The 13,260-nt window shown below is 42.8% G+C and overlaps 1 long non-coding RNA gene across 3 annotated transcripts in view; it reads right to left on the reverse strand.

Annotated features, from left to right (window-relative positions):
• LOC134734122 (uncharacterized) overlaps nucleotides 1–13,260 on the reverse strand; it is a 194,889-nt gene that overhangs the window by 143,068 nt on the left and 38,561 nt on the right. The window contains exon 2 of one of the 3 annotated variants that reach the window (XR_010117485.1): nucleotides 2,250–2,301. The exons of the other annotated variants lie outside the window; for them this stretch is intronic. This is a non-coding gene — a long non-coding RNA (uncharacterized lncRNA). The remainder of the gene's footprint in view (nucleotides 1–2,249; nucleotides 2,302–13,260) is intronic. 3 annotated transcript variants of the gene reach the window in all.

Genomic DNA, 13,260 nt, shown 5'->3' on the forward strand with positions numbered 1-13,260 from the left:
ATAAAGGAAATGACTTGGGTTTTCATCTGGCTATATGTTAATGTAGATGACGCACTTTTTTTTGCCACATGCACACATACAAAGATACCCACTTCATGGTTTCAATTATTGCTTCATTTCCTCCTTCGTGCTAAGTGATGCTGCCTATTTGTTGAAAGGGTACAAGACTTCTCTTGTAGTCTTCTGCCTGCCCTTCCCCAATTTTCCAGTCTATGTGTTTGTTAATCACATGGTGATTTTCCAGGACAAGAACTTGAGTGTACTTTACTTAAGATACGTTATAGAACAGATCAGGGAAAACCCCTTCACTTTCTAGGAACATTAGCAGCTACATGAAGGCCTCAGAGAACCATTCCCTCATTTAATTTCTGGCTTTGACTTACACCCAGCCACATATTTCAGAGTTTAAGAGTGTGGAGATGTGAGTTTTTCTGCTGAATATTCATGTCTTCTTTAGGTAATAGGAACTCAGTTTTTCCTGGGGAACCATTTTCCCCCAGTCTCAGTCCAAGGGCTTGAGAGTGGTTACCCGCCCCAGGCCTGGCCAATCAAGGTAATAGTCATGATCCATTCTGGGCTGCAAAGCATCAGCCTTGGAACTTTGCTTGGTCTTCTTTTGTAGCAAATCTAGCGAGATATGAGCTTCGTACTACAGGTGCCCATCATTGCCACAGTTGAGTAGAGTCTACTGAAAATGAGGCTAACACTAACAGCCTCGTGTGTGGACAGAGAGAAATCAATGAAAGGCATTAACAAGCCTGAGCAGAAACACACTGTATTAGCCTTGTTCACTGCCAGAGGGACTCCTGAAGGGGACGCAGTGACAGAGTGTCTACTGATACTGCCCTTATTCAAGAGATCAGTGCTGTCCTTCACCCCTACCTCATTCCCTACACCCTGGCTAGAATCTCATAACTCCTCCAACAACTTGAAATCACTCTCCCGCCTTTGTGTTAGATTTCTGTTTCCAACTCTGCCCCTGTCCCCTGCCAAGACCCACCAGCCTCATGGCAGAGATATATCTTCATGTCCCAGCAAGTACATCTGTGTGGTCAGTCAGGAACCCTCTCAGGGCCAGTTGTAGCCCTTCTATCACCAAGTGACCCTATCTTATGACCAGAGAGCCTTAGACTTTCCACCTTCCCTTGAGGCCCCACGGTCTTCATGCTAAAGAATAAGGTGCCGGGCTTCTCCCTGGATATCCATGGCCTCAACACCAGTGCTGTCTGAGACTACTGGCTCCTCACACTAACCCCAATCTGCAGAAAAGCAGGTTGGGATGTCTGAATGAGTCTACATGGAGGATATTCCTTCAAATGTGCATCAGCATGCATGAGGCTGTTTGTTCTGTAAGATAGCGCAGCCATATCCCAGAGCTGATTAAACAACAATTATGCCACAAATATTATGCCCAACATTATGATCTTCTAGGATAATACCCTGATTGTCTCTGAACCTCACTGAATGTCATGGTTGCTGGTGACCCACTGTGATGTTTCTGGGCCACATTCTATGTAGCTAAATTGTTTGAGATATTAACATACCTGGAAGGACCTTTCCCCAGTCCATTAAAAATCCTCTAGTCTTTTTAGGCCACTTAAGGAAGGGTCATAGCTAGCATGGTATGGTCTACAAACTTCAAGTCTACATTCCTGACATGACACCACCCTTCCTGGTAGGAACCAGCCACAAGAACAAAGACCACTCAGGTTTCCTAGCAATGCCTTATTTTGGACAAATTCCAAGACAGCCACAGTCAAACCAGTTTCAGGCAGGTCTCAACTAAGACTGGTTTGTATTTCCAAAGTCATTTATAAGCCAAGTCCTGGGACCCAGAATGTATTTTCCCATGGAAACAGTGACATAGACTGTAACAAAGGTATCAGGCCAAGCCACAAGTGCCTACAGCAATCATGGTGCCAAGAGCACTATTTTAATAACTCCCAATCACTTTATGTAACATTGCTTCCATAGAAAAGCTCCAGTTGAGTTTCAGTCTCCAATGTAGGATTCTAGGAACACATTTCCAAGGCCCCACATTCATCTTGGCAGCATGAGAGGATTACCTCTTTTGATCAAACATTCATTCATTCCCACAAATACTTATTGAAACTCTATTTTTCATGAGCCACTGCTCTAGGTGCTGGGGTTACAACAGTGAACAAAAGCCACCCACAAACTTCTGAAGTGGAAACTCAAAGTGATCTGATACCATATTGACCAGCACAATGAAAGGAGGGTCATCTTACTGTTTCTTCCACAATGGCCAGTGAGTTCCACAGGTGAATTTCCATTTTCGCCCTAGAATACAGAAATGCAGACTCTTGGTTTCCTAGCTTAACAATGATAAATCCAGTCTTCACTTTGCATTCTATTTTTCAAATTTAGCTGTTGACACTCAAATTGATTAGAAGAAAATCATCAAGATAAGACATATTCTCTCTTCTTCCACGTGGCAAAAAAGGACCCTGGGGGACACATTGAGTCTTAATTGAGCTTGACAGGCTTCCTTGGAAATTTTGAAGGGTTTGGGGGGAAGGGGAGGAGGGTGATGCCCCCATGCCAATGGAACCACCAGACCAGTGGATTTCCAGTCAATCCAGATGGCAAGAAAGAGCTGCATTCTTCTGCTTCCCAGCTGCTGTTGGAGACTCTTCCAGGTAAGTTAATCTGGAATCTGTTTACCTCTTTAACATTTGCTTACTTCCTTAACACACTGAGAATTCTGTTGCCAGATTGACTGTAGTTTGGAGTTTGCACACTCCACTCTTTACTACCTCTCATGCATTCACCCAGAGCACTTAAAGAGTTCCCAAATTTAAAGGTATGTTTGCTAATTTTCAAGTACTTATTGTCCCTTATAAAGTGATCTTGTAAGGTTTTTTTCCCCTTCTTGGACCACGATTAATGGTTTTTTGTGATTGAAGCAATGGGGAACAACTCTTCCTTACAGAGAAGGAAACAAACTCCAAGAGTAGTAAATCTTCATGACACTTAATCCTTCTCCTTTTCCTTCTTGATAGGTTTATTTATCTGGACTAAAACTCACATTAAGCTTTTTTTGGAGGGTATTTGCAAAAGGCCTACAATAATAACTAGTGACTTTCCAATGGCATCATTAGATTATGAGCTTCCTTGGAACAGGGAGTATCTTTAGTTATGCTGAAGAGTGCAGGATGAAAGTTAGACAAAAAATAATAATAATAATAACACATCTAACAGTTATGCAGATATTGCTAAAAAAAACTGGCTTTTACTAGCAGGGTGGCACATTTCCCTATTGACCTGATATCAGAAAAAGCAAAGCAGTCTTTTAAAGACACAGACAAAATGTTTCTGGAATACATCTGTTTAAGATCATGGGAGAGGATAATTATATTTGTTGTATTTGGAAATAATAAATTCGACCTATGTATACATAGAGTATTTAAAAATTCTTTCTCGATAACTTTTATTCCCACGGAGAGTAATTTTCCCAAACCCACTGAAATGAGTTCAGATACTCAATGTTTGTAAATAGCATCCCTCTGATCTCCTACAGAGCAAGTGGAACTGTATTCCAACCCCAGGGCCAGAAACTTGAGACCATGTGCCAGTCCATGGCACCAGAGTCTGGTCTGTCCCCATCTCTATAGCCGCTGGCGCAAACATCAAGAGGAGAAGTGGAGGTGGATGGGCCTCCTCTGCTCTTTTTACCCTCCCATGGGGATAGGACATAAAAGTGGGACCAGAAGAAGAGAGAAATAAACAAGTGTTCTCCTGTTCCCTTTAGGAGTCTGAACATGGGGAATAGAGGCCCAGCACCTGCCGGAAGACAGCAGTTTCTGGCAGACATCCAGGAAAGCCCTCTTGTTGTGTCTTCAAAGACAAAATGTCACCTTTTCTGGCCTGCAGGGCTTATAGTCAATTTGACTCCATGCTTTGCCACTTTCTATCTGTGTGACTTTGGAAAAGCAACTGAGCCTCACTCTTTTCCTTTATAAAATTCAGAATAATAGAAATTTTACCACTTAGGGCCAAGGATTGAATGAATTAACATTTGTACAGCATAATAGAGGCACCATATATGTGGCACATAGTAAGCATGCCAGAAAGAGTAACTAGTATTGGGTTTTCCTTACATAAAATTACAAAGCCTATACTTTATTCCCCAGGTTGGAGAAGATGCTTTTCCATTTAAGCCCAAGAGATGCAGAGATTCAGCAGTTTATTGGAAATGTTTTGTACATAGCGTGATGGTTAGTAAGAGAACTCTAGCCTCTATTCAAAGTGCTGTGCTAGACTCTGAAAACAAGCTTGGCTAGTTCTTTCTGTTCAAGAATGAATGACATCACTACCTCAGTCCTTGAAAACCAAATGAGAGAGTCACGGAAGGTGCTTAGCAGAGTTTCCCCACACGTTTCTAGAGCATTTCCCGCAAGCTGACATTGCAACCCCAAGCAAATAAAAAGTTGGGCAACACTATCCTTAAGTACATTCTACGGAAAGAACACTGTGCTCTAGTCACAAAGCCATGAATGGTTGGGGAAACAGATGCAGTAAAACATCCAAGGCTAGGCCGGGCACAGTGGCTCATGCCTGTAATAGTGGCACTTTGGGAGGCCGAGGTGGGTTAATCACCTGAGGTCAGGTGTATGAGAGCAGGCTGGCCAACATGGCAAAACCCTGTCAGTACTAAAAATACAAAAATTAGCCAGGCATGGTGGTGCACACCTGTAGGCCCAGCTATTTGGGAGGCTGAGGCAGGAGAATTGCCTGAACCCTGGAGGCAGATGTTGCAGTGAGCTGAGATCGCACCATTGCACTCCAGCCTGGGCGACAGAGCGAGACTCAAAAAAATAAATAATAAATAATAAAAAAAGAACACCCAGGGCTAGATGTAAAGATGGAGCCAGTGTGGATTGAGCCCTGAGCTGGGCATCAGAAGAGCCTGGATCCTTGGCTCATCCCCTACTCTTAATAGCTGCATGATCTCAAGTATGGCAGTCGATGTCCCCAGGCTTGTGTGCTCAAGTTTACAATGCAGGAAGTGAATCTGAAGGTTCTTTCTAATTTGTGGTCTCAGTTAAGAAGAAAAAAGGAAACATGAAAAGATGTGAGATAAAATAACCAGGCAATACTCACTGCATCATAAATCCGGAGGTGGCTAGGCTGGACCAAAGGGGTCATCAGGTAGAAAGTTTAAGTGTCTATTTTTCCCAATTAAGTTTGTTTAAATGATTTAAATCCTTGAGCTACACACTTTCCTAAGCTGATAGGAAGGAACTAGTACTGAGGACATTCGCTCACTGGGGCATAAATCTGAGCTGCTGGTGAAGGTTGGAAACTCTGGCATGTGAACCTATCAGAAGCCTTCGCAAGGAAATAGCCACTGATGAGTTCGTTGTGACAGAGGGCTGCAAAACCCCGAGACAGCCTGAGTTAGGAAAGAGGCTTTACCTCCCAGGAGAAAGCAAAATGATCTCATGGAAACCCAGGACTTACTGATAATCACCTGTAACTTTGCAAGGAGAATCAATGTCAACATAAGCAGACCCGCCTTGAGGGAAAACAAGGCAGGCTGCTGTACTGAGGAACAGGTTGAACTGGGGTGTGTGCCTCTCCCATGCCTGCTGCCCAGCAGTCCACCCTAAAGATAAACCAGCCCCAACTGGCTAAGACCTTATTCTTCCACAGCCAGCTGGGGGCAAATGTGCACCCAACTAAACCTCTATGGAGGTTTCAGACACCAGTATCTGTAGGAGGCCGGCAAGCTGCTCATTTCAGCCCCTTTCAATTCGAGATTCTGGATGCCCCCAAAGTTCAGCCTATTTACCTGGGAGGATCATGGGCACCCACCCCTCTTCCCACCTCTGTTGGCAGGGCCTTGGCAGGAGGTCTTTCCATTTCCAAAAAATGGAAAGACCCTGAAGTGAATCATAAGTCACAATGCTCTCTTGGGATCCCTGTTACAGAAAGTAGCGGGAAACAAGATGCCTTCTCATCCCCACACTGGTGTCAGCTGTCGGAGTGTGGTTTCTCAGAAACATACTGGGTAACAGCCTTTGCAGATACTTTAAGGTGAGAAAGCTCCCAAAGGGGCAGAGAAAGCCCATTCCCACCTGGAACAGAAGTCACCTAACACGGCTATGATTAGGAAGAAATGGTAATCATTAAACCATACGCACCATGAGAAAACATGCAGAGATGGATTCTACACATGCTGGGAGTTCTCACGCCCTGCAGGCTTTCATCATCCTGACCTTTCCAACTAGAACGTCGTCTTTTGCTGGCTAATTCATGACTGCCCTTCAAGATTCACTGGAGATCAGAAGTCTTCTCCCTGAGCAACTGGCCTGCCTCCCATGGCCCATGGACCCTCTGCCCTTGTTACCATCATCAGCCAGGGCTTTCCCTCAGAGCAGTGTCTGAGTGGGCCCCAAGTGCCTGATTCAGTGTGTGGCAACAAAAGAGCTCAACAAAATATTTCAGACAAATCATCAATAATCAAATGAACAATTTTATTGGGCATTGTCCAAAGTAACATCCTGCTTCTAATTCATGGAAAAGAGCACAAATTGGCCATGGCATGAGAGAGCACCGTGAAGAGTGCTCCCACTCCACAGCAGTTTGAAGCCTCTATGGGGAGAATAGTATTTTCTGAGCAATGGTGTTTCCCGACTTAGAGAGAGAGAACTGGCCTTTGAGAGGGGATAGATAGTTATTCCCATTAGATTCATTAGGCAACTGAGGCAGCAAAGTTTTATGGCCAAGTGTCACGATGGTGCAGAATTGCTATGATAGGACCAGCTTTTCATTCTCCAACCTTGCACTTGTTTGGCAGGTGTCTCCAGTCTGCCAGGCACTTTGCTAGGCACGCAGGTGGTGAACAAGACCGACTCAATCCCTGCTGTCATATAGTGGGTGTGCCAGGGACTGACATTAGATGATTAATAAATATATCATTAGAGGTTGTCAGTAATATTATAAAGTAAAAGTACAGGACACCTACACATGGTTACATGAATGGGAAGGGACTGGTTGGCTGGCATTTATGAAGAACACACTGTATATCAGGGACTGTGCTGTGCTCAGACCTGAGGCAGTTTACCACGGCCCTCACACTGAGCTGGAAGCAGAGGATTGACATGCTCCCATGGGGAGGTCCTATGGCTTTCATGCAGCCCCTGTCTCCTCCTTGTCAAAAGTGGAGATAACACTTTGCCTACTTGCTGCTAATTGTAATGTGAAGATCAATGATCAAGCACTTTCTCTTTTCAAAATATGGGGTAAAATTAACATTGAAAGCTTTTTTTTTTTTTTCTGTAAAAAGCTTTTACAGAAATGAGCAGTGTTAAATTGAATTAAGCTTGGCCTAATGCTGCCTCCATACATATCTTAAGTTTGGCCTAAAGGTTTCTCCGTACATAGTGAGCTGTAACCTAACTTGATGTGTAATCAGACTGTAACTTACTCTTGTAACAAGTGGCCCGATGTCAGCAAATCACAGCAGCTGAACCCAGGTCAACCACAGACAACCCACGTTCAAACCAGGTTCAAATAAGCGAAACTCCAGCTTTAACCACAGGGCTAGCGCTGTACCTCACTTTCCCCTTCTTCCGCTTTCTGTATTTGACTTCCCTTTTTCTGTCTGTAAATATCCAGCTGTGTGGCGGCCCCTGGAGTCTCACTACATGTGTCCTGATTCTAGGGATGCCCAATTCATCAATTGTTCTTTGCTCAATTAAACCCTGCTAAATTTTATGTGTTTAAAGTTCTTTTAATAGTGGTATTTCCTTGAGTTCAGATTTATATTCAACAATCAGAACTCATTTCTCAACAATCCCAACTCTCATTTGTCATTATATATACACACACACATATATATATATACACACACATACATACACACACACACACACATACATATATGCCATTTTTTCAAAGACAGTAGTGCTGCTAAAGGGTAAAACTAATGGACTGAGATGCATGCTTTCCTTGGGAACACAGCATAGGAAAGTCACCTCTCCTTTCTCCCTCCCCCTTCCCTGAGGTCAGAGAGTTTCCTTCTCAGAGACCCGACAGGAGATAGACATTTTGCTTTGTTTCTCTTTCACACCAGTCTACCTCACCATGAGGTGCTGTGAGAATTACAAAGAGAATGTGATCGACATTGGGGATGCCCCAAATGTAGCTCTGGTTTTGATGCACTCACCTCCAGGTCAGGGAAAGAGTTTCCTTGTCCTCAAGCTCATGTGACAAAGATGTGGCTTAGGAGAAGGCCCTGCTGGATAGGACAGAGCCTGGCAGTCCTCTGCGGGCCCTTCCCAGGAGGTTTGTGTTCCCGAGGGCCAGGACAAGCGGGCACTGGGGTGCAGCTCCATGGTGCACCCTGGAGCTGTGGAGCACCAGGAGGGCTGGCCTAGGGGAGCTTGTGCCAATAAAGGAGAGTTTGGTTCATGCCCTGCCTCTTTCCCCAGGTCTGACTTCTCTCCTGCACAGCCTCCCTCCTACCTGGAAATGCTGGGGACTCAGCACCAGGCTCTGCCTTCACAGGAGAGGACAATGAAGATGCAACTAACGTCTGTGTGGTACCTGATATAAGAAGATTGAAGGGCTTCCTCTAAAAAGAAAGCAGCACAGAAGGGGCCATCTGCAGAGCAGCAGGTGTGTGCATGGCTGTCAGGTCTGAAAAACTCACCCTTTCCCTGGCAAGGGGAAGAGCATGTAGTCATGTGATTCACAGGACCCTTTCATGTCTACAGAAGCATTTGTTCTGCATCACCTTCCAGGCAGATAAGGAACCTGAGGCTCAGAGTTGGCCAAGCTGCCTGTCATGGTACAGCTAGGTGGTGACAGACTCAAGCCAATTGGGCATGTTTCTGCTACATTGCTGCCTTCCCATGACCCAGGGCCTCCTACTATAGAGAAGGGAGAAACCAATTACTTGAGAGTGTCCTTTCCAAAACCATATGGCCTGCTTTCTCTCCCTCCCCTCCTAAACCTGAGAAACTAGTTCACTCTAAGTTGTTAATGACTGAAAAGCCCACCCTGCAGCATATTTGTGACTTACAGAAACAATGCCCTAATAAAAGGACCAGTTTTTACAGTTCTAGGGCTGTAAATGCCAGGCAAGAGATCTGTAGAAGAGGTATTTGAAGACCTCAGTGGAGGGTCTGACTCCTTCCCCACCCAGAGAACGAGCTTTTCCATCCAGAGCAGCGCCATCACTGCTTTACCCTGTGTCTTTGGTGCAGGCACAGTGCTTATCACATGGCAAATATTCCCTAAGATATCTGGTGATAGATGAATGAAGAAGTGGATGGATGGATGGATGGATGGATGGATGGATGGATGGATGGATGGTTGGGTAGGTGGGTGGGTTGGTGGGTGGGTGGATGGATGGATGGATGGATGGATGCATGGATGGATGCATGGATGGATGGATAGATGAACTACCCCCAAACCACCCTTCCCAGTAAATGAGTCATTCATTCACTTACTCCAGTTATGTCTACTAAGAACCAAGCCTGCAGCAGGCAATAAACCATGCACTAGAGATATTGCTGTGAACTAGACAGTGTTTAGAGTCTAACAGGGGAGTTGGTCATTAAACAAACAGGGGCCAAATAGTTATTTAGTGATAGTATGGACTAGGTGTGCTAGTAAGGCTAATGGCCATAACTGTATGTTCTGATCATTTAGGTATCCAGCTGCTAATCTGTAATCTAATTTTTAATCTGGCCATTATTCTTACCAGATTCTCATTTTTTAAATATGCTTGGAATTCATTTAAACAAAACCTATATGATTTATTTTCAACCCAAAAGTGTAATGCTTAAGATACATGAAAGGCACGTATATCAAAGCTCTAGAGAATCAGGTTTCAGTTCCACTGAACTATTTCCACCAGCCTGTTCAATGATTAGGATTTTGAAGCTCAAAATAGTTTCCACAGCAGTATTACAATGATATAAAAATTACATGCATAGAAACCCTAAAAGGAAATCACAAAAACATAAATAGTAGATATTTATTAAATGGTATAATTATGGGTATTCTTTTTACTATGGCCATTTTTTAAGTTTTTTATTTAATGGATGATTATTACTTTGTAATAAAATGAATTTTTTAAAAGACTGTTTAAATGTATGATAGATGATCTCATTTTCCTTTTAGTATTATTCATATTGCAAAGTCTACAGTATATTACACTTAGTGGATTTTCACTATGTCTTTCTTTTATCTCCCCACTGTGTATTTCTTGAATGAAGGAATAGATGAATGAGTTTTGAATTCTAATAAGACCAACATATGGAAATTTTTGTCTTAAAGTGTTGCGCTCAGATTTTCCAAACAGTGATCAAAGTCGAGACCTTTGGGCTCCCTCGAAAAAGACCTATCAAAAGCTTGTTTTAGTTGTCTTAATCAGTTCTTAGTTATTTTTGCTTGTGAATATGAGTTTTGAATATAATAAATGGATTGAATTAAAGGAAATATGTTTAAACACATTCTGAAATGTATTACTTCTCTAATTTCTACTATTTAAAAATTATGTCTCCTATTGAGAGCGACATCCTGCAGGCTTCTCAAGAAATCTCATTTGTTATCAACAAATATTTGGATCCCGTCAGAACATTTGTTTTTCATTTGTAATTGTATTTCCTTTGGAGTCCTTCTGTGAACTATTTGGTTAGGACTAATAAGTTAGGAACAATTAGCTAAAATTCATTCAATCACAGGAATTTACATTCGAAGGGGTCATTAATGGTCATTTAAGTCCAGCATTTCTCCCAAGCAAGAATCCCTTCTACAGTCTTGGTCAGTAGTCTTTGGTGTCTGCTTGAATACCTCAGATGCTAAGAATCTCACTGACTCCCGTGGACGCTGAGTTTGTTTGTTTTTTTAAATGCTTATATTTATGCCCATCAAAGATGAAAGTTTTATTTTGTTTGCACGTACACTTCTAATCCCCAGCACAGAACTCAGCACATCAAAAATCTTCAGTAAATGTTCATTGCCTGAATAAGTGGAGGTTTGAATCCATTCATTCATTTAGTGTATTTATTGAATGTCTACTATGTGGTGGGTATTTATCTGAAGCACTGGGGGTACAGCAGTGGACAAGAAAGACATGGTTCCTGGCCCATGAGGTGTTTTCACTCTAGCCGGAAAGACTAATCTACCCATATTTCCCTTTCCTACTTAAATCTTAGACATATCGTCAGTGGGCAGATGGGAACAGCCACTATTAGGACAAGTTGAGGAATAAGTAGCAGTTTGTTACACATTCTTAGAGATTACTTGAGAACCTCCAGGGAAGACTACACTTCCTGTCAGGCTGGGCTGGTGGATGTTCAAAGTCAGTATTGTTTGAATATCAAAGAAATGTAACCTTACTTTATCCCTATAGCTGATGCAGCAGGACATTCAATACAAAGAGAGAGAAGATGAAGCTATATTAACACATACACATATGTTCTACTTATTGATACATTTATATATATATATACACACACATTTATTCTTATTCAAACGCGTACACACTCACATAAAAATGGAAAAATATTCATTTTTTAAATGATTATCTCCAAGTAGTGGGATTATAGATTTATTATTTTAGTTTTTCTATATTTGACACATTTTCTTCAGCAAACAAATATTACTTAAATAAGCAAAACAATTGTATTAAACACACACACACACACACCCCCCACACACAGCAGGTCCAGCTAACTAGTCACGCCGCTGATGCCTCCATGCTTTGTTCCTGCGAATGCCTTCTCCCTCCTCTCTCCCTTTTGTCATCTTCCTCGCCCTGTAAATAATCTCAGTTCAAGCATCATCTCCACTAGAAAGCTCTCCTGATGCCCACCTTCCCCAGGGACCCTATACCCCCCTTTCTTTGTGCACTTGCTGAACTAGGTAGAGACATTTATGATGGTGCCTTACAGCTATGCATGGCCTGCTCGCCTGATTGCCAGTGCCTGCAGGCCTGGCTCTGTGCTGCTCATCTGCACAATGCCTCATCCTCAGTAGGGAATTGGGAGATAAGGGATGAATCCCTGAGCCTCTTCTAGGTCACTGATATGGCTGCTCATTGGTCATTCTCCTCTGTAGCTGAGATCACATTGCCCTCCTTACAAACTACTGATGGCTCCTTACTGCCTACTGAAAAAAAATGCAACACCTTAGGGCATCCAAGAGCCTCCACAATATGATACCAGCTTGTACCCCATCCCAGGACTACTCATCCAGCCCTAAACAGGTCATGCCTCCCCACCTTTGCCACTGCTATTCTTTTAAACTAAAATTATTTTCCCCATCTCTACCTAAGGAGTGTCTAAAAATAATTTCTACTCATCCTTACACTAGCTCGAAAGCCACTGATGCTCTGATGTGCTCATCAAAATCTCTGTTTGGAGTATCTGCAATCTCATATGCCCAGGGGGTCCTGCCTGTCCCTACAGCCACATAAAGTAAGCACCATGAAGGCAGGGGTCATGTTTAATCTTAATTTAGGAGGCACTCACTGAGGAGCTGTTGATTTAAAATGATTTGGAAAAGAAAAAGTCCATGTCCTCTTCCAAATGAAGGGCTATACAAGTTACTGTGAATGGTTTTAATACAGAAAATGAGAGAAAAGAGATCCAAAAAAAATAGAGTGAAATGGGATAGGTTACCAGTCAAACAAAGAATGAAACCATATAAGTAGAATTTGCTTTAAGATAAACATTTAGGTATTGAATATCTGAGATTTCTGTTTCCTTGTTTTAAGAGCATGGGATTGTAGGAGAGTCAGCGAGCACCCCCAACACCCTTAAGCTCTTATGTGGTATTTTGGCTACAACTAGAAAACAAATGGACACCAGGCAGATTAACAAGATAAAAGCATACTAATTGTATTAGTTTTAGGGAACGTAGGTGTCATGCCAGATCCCTATTGACTCCAATAGGAATGGCACCATGTTTGAGAGGCCAAACAAGAGACCCAGAGCCAGCAGACGAGACACGGGGTTTTATTAGGGAGAAATTACATACAGGAATAGTCCAGTGGTGGAAGACTGAACAGGAAACTGTAACTGCTTGAAAAAAGCATGTAGTTTATATAGCACCTTCACTTAGCACCCTCCCCCCAACAACCTCCATGTGGCAACCCTCATTTCTTAAGTCATTGCTGGCAGGTGCATCTGCCGTATAGGGTCATTCTCAGTGTGTGAATAAGTCAGTGCTGTCAGATGCAACTACTGTGCACATGGGATCTTCACAAGAGAGTGAAAT

The sequence above is a fragment of the Symphalangus syndactylus genome, chromosome 12, assembly GCF_028878055.3.
Source record: "Symphalangus syndactylus isolate Jambi chromosome 12, NHGRI_mSymSyn1-v2.1_pri, whole genome shotgun sequence".
Classification (NCBI taxonomy): Eukaryota; Metazoa; Chordata; class Mammalia; order Primates; family Hylobatidae; genus Symphalangus; species Symphalangus syndactylus.